This window comes from Petromyzon marinus, chromosome 58 (genome assembly GCF_048934315.1).
Source record: "Petromyzon marinus isolate PM22_M1 ecotype Great Lakes invasive population chromosome 58, UKy_Petmar_22M1.pri1.0, whole genome shotgun sequence".
In the NCBI taxonomy this organism is placed as follows: Eukaryota; Metazoa; Chordata; class Hyperoartia; order Petromyzontiformes; family Petromyzontidae; genus Petromyzon; species Petromyzon marinus.
Window position 1 is genome coordinate 8,257,969 of NC_133724.1, and position 13,267 is coordinate 8,271,235.

A 13,267-nucleotide genomic window follows, 5' to 3' on the forward strand; every position below is an offset into this window, starting at 1 on the left:
CACATCTCTACTGTGACATGGCCCAGCAGTGACATGGCCCAGCAGTGACACCACAGCCTCCACGACCACCAACTCAGCATCAAATGAATACCTGTAACACCACTTGTTCCAACAGTCTATTAAACGCTATACGGGGACTGTTTGCCTTTGTATACCCCTGTCTGTGTGTGCGCACATGTATGTACATGTGACCGTGTGTGGGTAATGACGTGTCAGTTGATGCTTTTAAAGGTTAAATGGGGATCGTTGTCTTTGTGATTTTCAGCCTCCTTGTGCTTCGGTACCCTCATGTTCATGGCTCCGGAGGGGCACCTGGGTTACTCGTCCACCTGCTCAGCGGACATGTGGGCTCTGGGTTGCACGGTGGCGGAGATGGCAACCGGAACAGCGATCTTTGACCCCATGAACTTTCACGACCAGTTGGTGTGCTGCATGGAGGTACTGCCCACACAGCACCTCACTCGTGAATGATAATAGATTATTGGTCACGTAATGATTTGGGCATTTTTTTACCTCCATTTTCTGACACATCCAAGCATAATAAATTGTCGTGCAAGCACAAACTTAAACAGCTCTTTGCTGTTTAGGCTCACCACCAGTAATTTGAATAACAATTCTTCCAATCAAGTTTAGAAATTAAATAGGTTTTACTTGAAGCTACATCCAGCACACTTGCAGGACCATAACTCGTGCACACAATGGCCTACTTTCAAATAACGTCATGGGATCATTACATCCACTGCGAATAGAGAAGACGGCACGTAGTAGTTTACGGTTTGTACACATCGAAAGTAAACACTGGGTGGCTGGATTTGAACCAAGAACCTCCAGCAGAGGAGGCAAACGTGCTACTTCTGGGCCAAGGCATTACCACTGCCTTGCACCTGTAGGGGAACCGTGGGGAGTGGTAGCGTAGTGATTAGTGAACTGTGCTACGAACCTCGTGACCCGAGTTTGATTCATGCTTACCACCAAGAATGTTGACAAATACCTGAAATGGACATAGGCCAACAGCGTTATATAATCATGTGGCGTGTCAAGTACCTATTGCTATGGGACCCATCCTCTAGTGTGCCGCATTGGCCTTAATAGGTTCTTACTAAAAGCACTTGCCACAACAGTCAGTTACATTTATACGAGACATCTTTGTTTCTTGTGTGAACCGTGCGTAGGTCCTGGGGCTGCCTCTGGACGACTTGGTGAAAGCCGCTCCTAGAAGAAACAAACACTTTGGTAAGTTGAAAGGACAGGCTGACTGGATTGCGTTTGAGGGGGTGCCCCAGAACTGTTATATTTTTGGGGGGCTAACATTGCACATGGTTTGTAATAGATTTTCCGGCAAAACCACGTAATGATATGACCATTTGTGTCGTTAAGATCCTTCGACACCCGACATAGGCAAAACAAATGAAAGTTGAATGTGTAAAGTGTTTCACAAACCAACTGTTCTTCTTTTAGCTTAACCACCCATAAATATTTCAACTTCGATTTTTACAACCAACTTTTGCAATTAGATGCAACTTTTCACTTGAAACTGCGTCAAGCATCATCAGGGCAGGATGCAAGAAGTCGGACTGAAATCCAGGCAGTTAGCCTTGAAATGCTTGTACATCTGACATTCGGGTCCTACAGCAGAAAATGTGGCTCAGTCATTAAGCGGCCAGACCCAAATATCGATAATGAATCGTGCATATGCTCCTTTGTCGTACCAACACCCATGCCAGATGATGCCAAACATTCCATTATAAATGTATGGTTCATTACAATAAATAATAATAATTAATAATACATATTATAATTATTACATTTACTGTGCCATTATTTTAGCATGAGATGACCTGGAATGAAGGTGCTGCTATATTTCAGACGGTCTGCAGTAGTTTCACAGTAGTGGGCGATGTTCCATTATACTTCTCATGGAGTAATTTTCAGTTTCATTTTTCACATTGGGACGCAATGGCCAACTATTTTCTAATGACGTCACGGGATCTGGAACGTCCACTGTGAAGCAAACAATGCGAATTTTGTTATGGTAAATACACCCTACAAACTTCTATAACAAGCAGCAAAATTTCTACCGCTGGGCCATGGCATAGTGCTACAGCATCGCACTGTTGCGGCATCGCTGCAGGTGTGCAAGGGCTACGTAGGTTGTGTGACTGTTTCTCCTGTCTGTGCATGCTACCTGTAGAATCCGACAAGCAGCCAAGGATGTTTGGTTGCCATCGAGTGCCAGGGAGTCGCCCGCTCTGCTTGCTGCTCGCAAACTACGGCCCGGAGTTTGTGGACTTCATCAGCAGCTGCCTCCAGTAAGGGCCACTCTCCCCCACGAGGATTCTCGCATCGGTCACTCTGCTCTAAATGATGAGCGACCGCTTTCCTCCAGCAAATAGCTCCATCCCTCTCAAGCAGAATCAGAAGCCCTATTATTGCATAGACTTATATGATCCATATACTTACACGTCCCTTGGCGTTTCCCTCTTGGCTAGACCGCAGTAGCGCACGGGAATGGATAAAATGTGATGTACGGTGGTTTGCGTTGCCGTAGAATTTAGGCGAGCGCCCTGTGCAATGCAATAATGATTTCAAGGTGGGACAAGGATAATAGATAGAATTGGGGAATGTAGACAGCTGCTTTTATTTTATTGACGTTTGCTTACCTCTGAAGGCCTCACTGAGCCTCAAGACTCTTTTTCAGGAGGGTCCTGCCAAGTTTGCGTAGTGGGGGGCGATGATTTCTACGTACAGTCATACCTCGGTATACGACCGCTTTGGAATACATCGAATTTGGTATACGTCGTGATTTGACCAGAAAAAAATGTCTTGGGATACGACGTCTTGCTTGGGATACGACGCGCTTGCTAGAACTTGTATGGGTCGGGATGAGTCACCACGTACCCGCGTATTCCCCATTCACGACTGAAACAAAGCGCCACTCCTCAGTCTGCCTGTACAGTGGATCTCTGTGAATTTTCACGTCTGTTTTGTAATTTTAACGTGAATTTTTTGTACATTCATTCAACTCCTCTCAGCAAGGTAAAGTGATGTTAAATTTTATTTTTATTTCAATTTATTTTAATTTATTTAGGCATTTATTTTAATGTATGTACATGCATTTTAGAAATAAGGAGTGTCTAAATTAGTTTATACAACCCTATTAATATTCTTGGTTATTTCGGTAAAGTCACGTAGAAGGGAAACAATAAAATAATAAAAATACAAAACAATAAAATTCTCACGACGTTTCGACTGTAACACACGCAATCATCACACCTGATAATGATTGCTTGTGTTGCAGTCGAATCATCACACCTGATGATGATTGCTTGTGTTGCAGTCAAGACGTCGTGAGAATTTTATTGTTTTATATTTTTATTATTTTGTTTCCCTTCTACGTGACTTTACCGAAAGAACCAAGAATAGGAATCCCTGCAGTCACGAAAGCTTTAAATCAAAACCCCATTAATGTTTAATATGCCATGTTAAATATCATTTCTTATACTATGGAACGGATTATTTCCTTTCCCTTTATTCCTTATGGGAAACATTCGTTTGGTATACATCATTTTCGGTATAAGTCCGACCTTCTGGAACGAATTAACGACGTATATCGAGGTACCACTGTACATTCAAATCGAGTAACTTGAGGGGTGCCATGCTTCAATGCCACGGTGGTGTCAGATGTAACACTTCCACTTTAGTTTGAAGGAGTCGGTGGGCCCACACGGTGAGATTGGCCGTGGGCCCCACACCCCCTATGGAAGGCCCTGCTGAGAAGCAGTACAATCTTTAGTATAATTTTGACCGTGATGTCAGAACACAATGGCCTACTCTTGCAAATTACATGACAGGATCTTTAACATTCAATATGAAGCAAACAGCGAATATTTTTAGGGTTCACACACCCGCTGCATTAACCAGGACAGCCACTGGATTTGCACTGTGACCCTCTGCAACACACAGCAAACAACGTGCTAATGCTGAGCCCCGTCACTGCTGGGCCATGTCACTGCTGGGCCATGTCAGAGTAGAGATGAGCTCATGCGGCATTGGAGGATGTGGAGCTGGTTGGACTTGGCGATGAATGTTACCAGCGGCGTCGAGTTCAGTTTCGATAAATACGACACAGGGAAATGCCAGGCAAGGTGCACTTTGAGGCTAATTGGCAGGTGGACGGAAGTCGCCACTCAGCAACAACAGAAGGTGGAGGAGCAACGCTCACAACGAGCAGAAAACCGAGCGTCTAATACGCAGCAAAGTGGCAGAGTTGGGAGCACAGGTGGTGCATCTGCCATTGATCACAGCAGCAAATGGTCAATGATGATGATTTTGGTGATCATCACCAAAAGTGGATGACTGCTACTACTGCTGACATTAGTTCTTGGACCCGGTGGGAGGAGACAAATGAAAACCCTCCAATCATCATCACTCACGGCGTGTGCCGCGTCTGTCTGTGTGTCTCAACAGATGGATCCCGGCTTTTCGGATGACACCGGATACAGGCGCTGGCACATAAATGGCTGCAAAATATCGGCACAGGTGAACCTGGGCAACCCGGAGCAGCTGCAGTTAAAAACACGGCAGCCACCATCACCGCCACCGCCCCCACTATCACCACTACAACCATCACAACCACTGTTGCCGGCATCACCACCACATACACCACCACCGCCACTGCCACCATCACGGTCGTCGCCACCGCTGACCTGGGACTGGTCTCGCTGTGCGACAGGGAGAGCGACAGAACCTCTGCAGCTGTTGTGCCACGGTAAGCCCCTTGCGTGTGTGTCCTGTGTGTTTACATTATTACTTCTTATCACTTTCGTTAATTACCAAGGAAAGCCCTACTGTGTCTTAAGATGTTGTGAATGTTGCGAAGCAAGGTGAAAATGCAACGGGGATATTTCACGCACGGATGATCGGGAGTTGTGACCTTGTAGAGTAATAACGAACGATAGACGGGATATGAAATGGTGTCGTGTCTGTCCCTTCATAGGTCAACTCCTGCGCAGCCCTCACTCACCCTGGCCTCTGCAGCGAAGACGGAGATTGCGGAGGAGAGCATGGAGGAGAAGACGGAGTTGCTGGTGCAGGAGGCGAGAGAGCAGAAGAAGCGGTCGCTCGTGTGGGACGAGCAATCTGCTCTTTCTTCCGCCGCCGGCTGCTTTGTGGTGGAGTGTCCACCGCAGAGTAGCCATGACGACGCAAGGGGTGGTGATGATAGATGTGTATTAGTATCATCACCACCACTATCACCATTTACACACACACTTCACCCTCTTCCCATCCCAAGATATACATACACACAACACACACATACACTCCGCCTGCCCACATACACACCACACGCCCACATACACAACACACATACTACACACACACGGGCTGCTAGGCCTTGCCATGGCTGGTCGTCCGGGTTTCACAACCCAGCCAACCCAGCCTTGCTTGCAATAGGAACTCACCAATGTCCAGAACTTTCAAGGATCTGTGAGTTCCTGGAACTGTAATCCGGCCTGGTTAATCCCAGGATGGATCATAGGCAGGACACCCTGAACGTTGCAAAATGGCGCAGACGATCCTTGGGAGCAGCCAGCGCCGAACCAGCAGTGGCACAATGCTCATCAGCGGACGCAAGCGATGGACCAGGGGACAATTGCAGCCAAGACACTAGACCCCACACACACCATACATTATGATTGTCATTGTAATATACGTTGTAAAATTAACTTGTAAATATACATTAAACAATATTGCCTCGTTTGCTGGTGCGGCCTGGGTTCAATGTGTCTTGGCTTGTGTGAAGTGTCTTGGAGAAGACAGAGGTTGTGGAGGAGAGCATGGAGGAGAGAACGGAGTTGGTGGAGGAAGGGGAGCCTGAAGGGAAGGAGGGTTTTTGTTTTTGTCATTGTACAGCTCTTGGAGATGCAATTGTATAAAGCTTAGAGAAAATGTACTATCTTATATTATATAAATTAATACAGCACCTTATTCATAAACAATTGGTGGCTATTATAAAATTGTGCGTACCATGATAGTGGTTTAGATAAATAGCGGGGTTATTAAAATTTGTGGTGTAGTTATTGTGACAAGAACAGGCGGGAGCAGTTAAGGAGGGGTAGTGATAGGAGTTGGGGTAGTGATAGGAGTTGGGGTAGTGATAGGGGTAGGGGTAGTGATAGAAGTTGGGGTAGTGATAGGGGTAAGGGTGGTGATACGGGTGGTTATAGGAGTTGGGGTTGGGGTAGTGATAGGGGTTGGGGTATGCCTGGTCGTAGCTGGTGCGCCGGAGTAGCAACAGTATGATGGGCTCGGGAGAACTGTAAAAGTTTAACACGAAGGCATTCTCGTGTTAAATATGAACTAAGACTCTCACCCCCGCGTAGACTGCTTCAACTCATACATCGACTCCCATCACTCAGCAAAGCCACACCATTGTTCACGACCACCACGCGCAACCATCACCACGCGCACGCGAACTGCCAGAGGATGACAACTGCACGGCATTCACCACCCCGTGTGCCATGCCAGCCTCCATATAGGTGCTGCTCACTAATAGCACTTGTCCCAAGTCTGTAAGGGCTATACGGGGCATCTTTGTGTGTATGTGTGCATCAATATTCCCCAATCTCATCCCGCTCGTTCCATCGGTCTCACGTAACCAGACGGGAGCGTCATTTTGGAACGCGATATGATTACGCTGGGTTACCCAGGAATCCCTCATGGAGCTGAGACTCAGGACAATCTCCGTGCCCTTGCAGGAATCAATTCGTTTCCCAACGATGGGAAGGCAGTACTACAGTTCATCAATATATCAAAAAATATCCGTCAAACCTTTGGCAATTAAAATATTTATTACACAGCTGCAATAAGCTTTACATGTGTAATTAAACCTCGAATCATTGTAATACGAAGACAAATATCCCCTGTAGAGCCTTAACAGACAGTTGGGGCAGGTGCTGTTCGCAAGCGCCTATGATGGCCCGCACAGCACACGAGATAGGTGGCAAGCACCACGCCCAACCATATTTGTCTCCCCAATGGCGATGTTTACACACTGCACCAGGTACTCATTTGAGGCTGAGTTGACCTAGAGAGAGGCCCAGCATCAGTTCAGATAATCATCACTGCTGTTGGCTGTGAGCGGGTATCTAACTTGGGTCGCCGGGTTCATAGATCTGAGTTAATTAATGCACCACCGCTCCCCGATACCTTGTAATAACGCACATTATAACACGCCTCAACTGAATTATAAGACGCATCCAATGCAAGTTATACAAATATTCTTACACAACTACAGCCACCATTCACGACTATGTGGCAGTGAGATCACCGCAGTGCTTGTGCCAGGCTACGTGCACGTTGTAGCCATGTGACGTGCCGAAGGCCCACTGACAGGTCATGAAACATACCAAGATGTTGTGAGTTAACTGACTGAGATGGCAGGCAGATGAACCACCTGTGCTCCCCACTGTGCCAACTCGTTCAGTTTTAGCCACCTGGAGAGCCTCTCGTTGTTGTGAGCATCACTCCTGCGCCCTCCGCTATCCTTGGACGCTGCATCCAACTGCCCAGTAGTGTCCATCACGAGCCTCTTCCACATGAGCCTGACAACACACACACTCGCTTACAGGAGCACAATAAACACCCATTAATGGAGTTGGCGAAACATCCTACTGTCGGGCCGTAGCGCTTGGGAAATTGTTGGCAGTGCTTCTGCCTGCCCTTCCAGCGTGTCTGTGCTTTCCAGCAATTCTGAATCATTCTCTCTACTCTCTGTGAAATTTAAACAAAAGGCATTACACACAATAAACGTTTCAATTTCATGAATAGTTAAACTACCATTTTAAAGCACAGGGGAAGAAACGTGAGTTATAATTAGAACGATACGGTGGGCACTTTGGCAGAGTGCAAGGGCTGTTTTGGAATACTTGAAATTCATCCCAAGTGAAAATTCTATTAATTTGGCAAATAATGAAAATTACACGGGAAGGTAAAGTGCCCTGGTGCATCTGGAAATCTGGCGAAATCCTCAAAACTAGAGCCCGACATATACATCGGTCGATATTTGGCTTTCTTTTTTAAGCGTCATTATCGGCATTTTATGGCACCAATGTGCCCCGATGTTCGTTCGTTTCTCAATCCGCTTGTTTTGGTGAGGGTCGCGGCGGCAGCATATTGAGTAGGGCGGTCCAGACTCCTTTTCCCTGGTGATAAGACTCCAGCACTACATTACTCTACACTACTACACTATGCACTAAAGAACTATACAATACACTTTTATACACAGACTCTAGCTCTTCCTGGAGAATTTCCAGGCATTCCCAGGCCAGCCGAGTGACATTGTCCCACCAGCTTGTCCTGGGCAGCCCTGGGGTCTTTGCCGAGTGGGACGTGCTACCCGGCAGAGATCCAAGGAGAGTCTACCGGGACTCCGATGTTTGATACGTTAAAAAATTAATGAAAAAAATGAATTATTTTTCCTGTAAATGAGTGTATGTGATGATAATTTTCTCTTGGCCATTTTTTTCTCTAGTTATTTATCTATTCATCTTTTAGTTTTATAATTTGCGAAGTGGTGATTTTGTTTTTGTATCGTCTGCGTAAAGGATCGCCTAATTTGATGTTGCAGCGTTGTGGGATGGCAATTGCGTAAAATGAAAATATTATTTGCTAAAGGATCCGGTAGAGGAAGTTCTAATACAATCGTGATGTGGAGAAGTTGACGCGTGCACATTCGTTGCTAGCACGTTTGGGATACTAACAATGCTGTAGGAGTGACCCCATCATGACCTCACCAACTCTTCCCCACGACATCAGTCTCTGTATGTAGCCTATTCCATTTCGCAACAGTAGTCGAGAACTGAACTCTGATGTCTCAGCACTGCCAGACTCTGCCAACATAGGTTAAGTTCAATTTGTAAGTACTGTATTGTTTTCCTGTATATTTTTTACGTTGAATCTATAGCAAAAATTGATGTGTATTTGAATGTGTGCATGCTCAGTGCCAGCAGCACTGAGAACCTGGGTTCTAGCCCTGGGTCTGGCTGTATCTATTCTAGATTTGAAGATTTCGTGACTGCAATGATCCATACTCTTTGGTTCTATTCGGTAAAGTCACGTAGGTAAAATAAGGTCTGAGGGTGGAAGTCTGGATGGCGTCCGATTCAAATTTCTCCATGAAAACATTGGCTATCACTGATACCAAGGTTTGTGTTGTGGCCGAAACGTCATTAATTTTTTATTTTTGTTTTTTACGTGACTTTACCGAAAAGAACCAAACAGTATACCTTTCATCATGCTAAGTCCGCCAATTAAAATTTTTCAAGTAGTGGTACCCCAAACTTTCGCAGCACATGCGGATGCATGTGCACCCGCATGTTCACCCTCTCTACACCTTTCATCATGCTAGGTCCGCCAATTAAATGCTAATTTTTATGCTAATTCCTTTGTCAAGGCACCTTAATCCCTCTAACACAGCTTAAAAGCCGTGGTCTGAGCTTGGCTCTGTTTTACTCCAGCGCAGTCTTCAAGACAGTCTGGTCCCCTTCACCTGATGAAGGCCACTTGTGTTGTGGCCGAAACGTTGTGATTTTTGTTGTTTTATTTTTTACCTACGTGACTTTACCGAATAGAACCAAAGAGTCTGGCTGTATCTCTCAGGTTCATAATGGCTGAGTCGGAGACACTGAGCCAACACTGCTGAGATCCTGGGTTCAAGCTCTGGGTCTGGGTGTCTCTCTCAGGTTCAAAATGGCTGGGTCAGAGACACTGAAGCAACACGGCTGAGATCCTGGGTTCAAGCCCTGGGTCTGGCTGTGTCTCTCAGGTTCATAATGTCTGGGTCAGATACACTGAGCCCACACTGGTGACATCCTGGGTTCAAGCCCTGGGTCTGGATGTCCATCTCATGTTCATAATGGCTGGATCAGAGAAACTGAAGAAACACTTCTGAGATCCTAGATTCAAACCCTAGGTGTGAGTGTCTCTTTCAGGTTCATAATGGCTTGGTCAGAGACACTAAGCCAACACTGCTGAGATCATGGGTTCAAGTCCTGGGTCTGGGTGTCTCTCTCAGGTTCATAATGGCTAGGTCAGACACTAAGCCAACACTGCTGAGATCCTGGCTTCAAGCCCTGGGTCTGGGAGTCTCAGGTTCATAATGGCCAGGTTAGAGGCCATAATGGCCTTTGAGAGGTATGTCTGAGAACAAAGCTGTAGAGCTCAATGGGCTTTACACGGCTTGTACAGCAATAGGTTGTTGTATAGCAATCGGTTGTTATCCAACGCAAGGAACAGACAAGATCACAGCTGACGACCTTCATAACAAAACTTACTACTGGTGTTAAACGCTGAGAACACCTTAATATGGCAGTGGGATGAAGGGGCCTCCAAGAATAAACACCTCGATCGAGACCAACAGCATCGCACCTCCTGGCTCAAACATTCCTCCTCGCAGACACTGGCGGTGCGATCATCAGCCGAGTCAGAACATCACCAGGAGGCCGTTGCGTCCATCTCCCTCGCCAATGTAAAGTTAAAAACGCGAGCCACAGCAGTGCGACTGTGGCCAATGCAACCCAGACTATGTACAGTGAGTGCAGTGTACTCACTGTAAGTCTGCGCTCCGTCAACGGAGGAACAGCAAAACGACACGAACTCTGTCTGCTGAAAGTCTCCCGTCGCGAGGAGCAGACGTTGACGTCGGCATTTAGTTCCTGAACATATTGCCTGACACAAGAATGGAACGGACTGCGTGAGGCTATTGGTCTAAATGCGTCTCCGTGCAAGTGTAGGGCTGTCCACACAAGTCGATGGGTCTCGAGGCGAGTCTGGGGACATCTCTGTGAGTCTGAGCATCTAGTAAATAATCTGGGTCAGCATGTGGGTCACTATGAGTCTATGGGTTTTTAAATAGGTACAGTAATTGGTATCAGCGCAGAGACCATCAAATTGCCACAAGTGAGAACCCGGATTAATCACGGTTGCGCAGTTTGATTCCCGTATTGGAACCTGGGATCTAAGCGAAGTTAAACACAGCACAGGCCTGCAAAGTGAGGGACATTAAATCGATCAGTTGGGAACTGCGGGTCTCTATGCGAGTCGAGGAGTCTCTACGTAGGTCAAAGAACTTGTGGCCGAGTGAACGCAGTGGGTGAATGAGAAAGGCAATTGAAGGGCCGACTCAGGCACTGCATTGCAAGTCCACTCTGCCAACACGCGTTGTGCGGTGGGTAAAGTGTCGGGACTCTCTCACCTTTACCCAAGGATGTACTTGCCGACGTGGAAGAGTAGGCCAAAAGCAATAAATACACCTCCAGAAGCGCTTCTCCAGAGCTTGCTCTCGTCGTACCCGTCCTCCAGCAGCGGCGAGAGCGAGCACTTGCAGGGCTGCACCTTCACCCCTCTAGTGACGAAGTATTTTGTACACATCCCGTCAGCCACGCGGCCTGAGTCGACCCAGAGCTAGGGGCCCAGGACCGTCACCAATGACGGCCACGACACCCGGAAGAGGAACGTGGGCTGCCATGACGTCACTCACCCACGTGCCCGCACGGCGCCGGAAGTTATCAAAAGGGGGCGGGGATCTCCGTCTGACGTCACCGTGACGTAATATCCCACGACATCCGGTCTCGGACCACGTGCCCTCAATGTTCGAGAGACACGTGGAGGAGACGGACGCAGAACACAGCAGCTGAAGCCACTCCGAGCGAATTCTCGAACAGGTGAGAGTGGAAGAGGTGTGGGGAAAGAGCAGCAGAGTGGGAAAGAATCAGAGTGAGACTTGGTTTCACTCGGCAGCTTCATGTGTTAAGGATGTGATTTTGTGTTCATGATGCAAGTCCGTGTTGATGATGTGAGTCCGTTTTGTTGATATGAGTTTGTATTGATGATGTGGGTCTGATGATTTGGGTCCATGTTAATGTGTGTATATAAATAACGGAACAGTTAGACTTCTTCACAAATATGTATGTCGCCTGATGAAACTTGTGGTAATTATGGGCCTTCCATAAATGACGTCACGCACCTTGGGGAGGGGGGGGGGTCAGACATTTGTGACGATGTGTAACGAGGCGGGAGGGGGTTTGAGAAATGTGACGCCACATTAAAATGCGCAACTTTTAATATAGGCAACACATTCTACTTAATTAAATAGACTTTTTAATACATGTTTTCTCCTACAACATCAGTGCACTACAATGACAGTTTAAAGCGATTTGAAGCATGTTTATATATATTTTTGGGGGGGGGGACAGAGCTTTGTGACGTCATATTTGAGGGGGGGTCTGACTTTTTGTGATGCCATTTGACGAGGGGGGGGGGGGTCAAAAATCGTCCAAAATCGCGTGACGTCATTTATGGACGACCCCTTAGTGGCTAAACGTCGTGCTCAGATTGTAAATGTTGTGGCTTGGCTCTGCAACGCACCGGTGTTCTGTACTAGTGACGAATTGGCATGTTCTGTTTAAGTGACAACCCTTACTAGTTGTCTGTGTCGGGTGGTGGCGGGTTTTAACGACACATTTATATATTTAACCCAAAAAACCCTCTATTATGGATGATATTAGTCGTGAAAGCCTACGTCTTAAACTGTGTTTGTGTTGATGATGTTGGTCTGTGTTGATGATGTGAGTCCGTGTCGATGATGTGGGTTCGTGTTGATGATGGATGTCCGTTTTGACGATGTGGGTTTGTGTTGGAGCTGTGGTTAAATCATGGGATGGGGGAGCATAGAAGTGCAGTACAATGATGGATTTTGCTGCTCTGTCTCACCCCATACTCACCCGTCTCAACCTCTCGTGATAGCTATCCCTGTTGGTCACAAGGTGGCTCAGAACTTGGTCTGCAAGTGGCCATTAGTCTGCCAGTAGAGGGCGATGTGCAATCCCAAATGAGTAATTATATAAATGTTCAGGATTTCACGATATAGAGATGTGAATCTTATTGAGAAATGATCGTAGACTGTGTACGACCCTAGACTCGTCTCCCGCTTTCCTCACAGAAACCCAGAAGGTGTGAGACACAAACACTCTACGAAACTTGCTCTACACGTCGCCAACATGGAGGTACGGCTCCTCAACTCGCGTGGTGATGTATGGGCGAATATGTGATTCACGTGCCTGTGTTCTATACTCTCTCTCCTCACAAATTCTGCCTGGCTGTGTGTCTACCTGCCTGTGTCTAGGTATCAAACAGTGTCTGACTGAGATCCTGTCTGTGTACCTGAATGTCTATTTTAACCAGAACATCTACAGCATTTTTATCTCTC

The 13,267-nt window shown here is 46.8% G+C and overlaps 2 long non-coding RNA genes across 3 annotated transcripts; both read right to left on the reverse strand.

Moving 5' to 3' along the window:
- Positions 1-628: 628 nt before the first annotated feature.
- On the reverse strand, positions 629-5,120 carry LOC142905752 (uncharacterized). The gene is made up of 2 exons (XR_012929784.1): positions 5,024-5,120; positions 629-1,212 (listed from the first exon to the last, which is right to left on the reverse strand). It is a non-coding gene; the product is annotated as an uncharacterized LOC142905752 (long non-coding RNA).
- A 1,831-nt stretch (positions 5,121-6,951) lies between these two features.
- LOC142905753 (uncharacterized) lies at positions 6,952-12,169 on the reverse strand. Of its 2 annotated transcripts, none has more exons than XR_012929785.1 (3): positions 11,255-12,169; positions 10,611-10,728; positions 6,952-7,604 (listed from the first exon to the last, which is right to left on the reverse strand). It is a non-coding gene; the product is annotated as an uncharacterized LOC142905753 (long non-coding RNA). The 2 variants fall into 2 exon arrangements; XR_012929786.1 differs by having other exon boundaries at positions 10,611-10,715; positions 11,255-12,166.
- Positions 12,170-13,267: the final 1,098 nt, after the last annotated feature.